Here is a 498-nt window from a genome sequence, read left to right on the forward strand (position 1 = left end):
GGGTTGGGTGACTTGCCTACATTCTTCTTTCATGTCGGAAGATCTGGAAGGTGGCTGCTCAGGATTCTATGGTCTCATCGTCACCTCCAGTGAAAAGATGGGGACAAGGACGAGAAAGTGCCCACCATCCTCCCTGATGGACGCAGAGACGTGAAGACCTATACAATTTGGGACATTCTCCATCATGGATCTCTGGAGTGAGGGACAGGAGGGAGAGGAGGGGAGAGGAGGAAGTAACATGGTCCCAACCCACCTTGTGAGGAAGCTGAACGGTGAAGAAGCTGGCACAAGGTAGCAAAAACTTGGACACCTTTAACCCATCTAACTTTCTTACCTTCTGGGTGGGGTGATCAAGGTTCAAATAAAGGAAGTAACTTACAACAAAAATTGGTATAAATTGTGGAATGCTGGCTATTTATGGGCCTCACGTCTTTCAATCCTTGCTGCAATCCTACGAGGGAGTGTTTTAGTTTCCTGGGGCTGCTGCAACAAATTACC

This window comes from Pteropus vampyrus, unplaced genomic scaffold (assembly GCF_000151845.1).
Source record: "Pteropus vampyrus isolate Shadow unplaced genomic scaffold, Pvam_2.0 Scaffold59, whole genome shotgun sequence".
Lineage (NCBI taxonomy): Eukaryota > Metazoa > Chordata > Mammalia > Chiroptera > Pteropodidae > Pteropus > Pteropus vampyrus.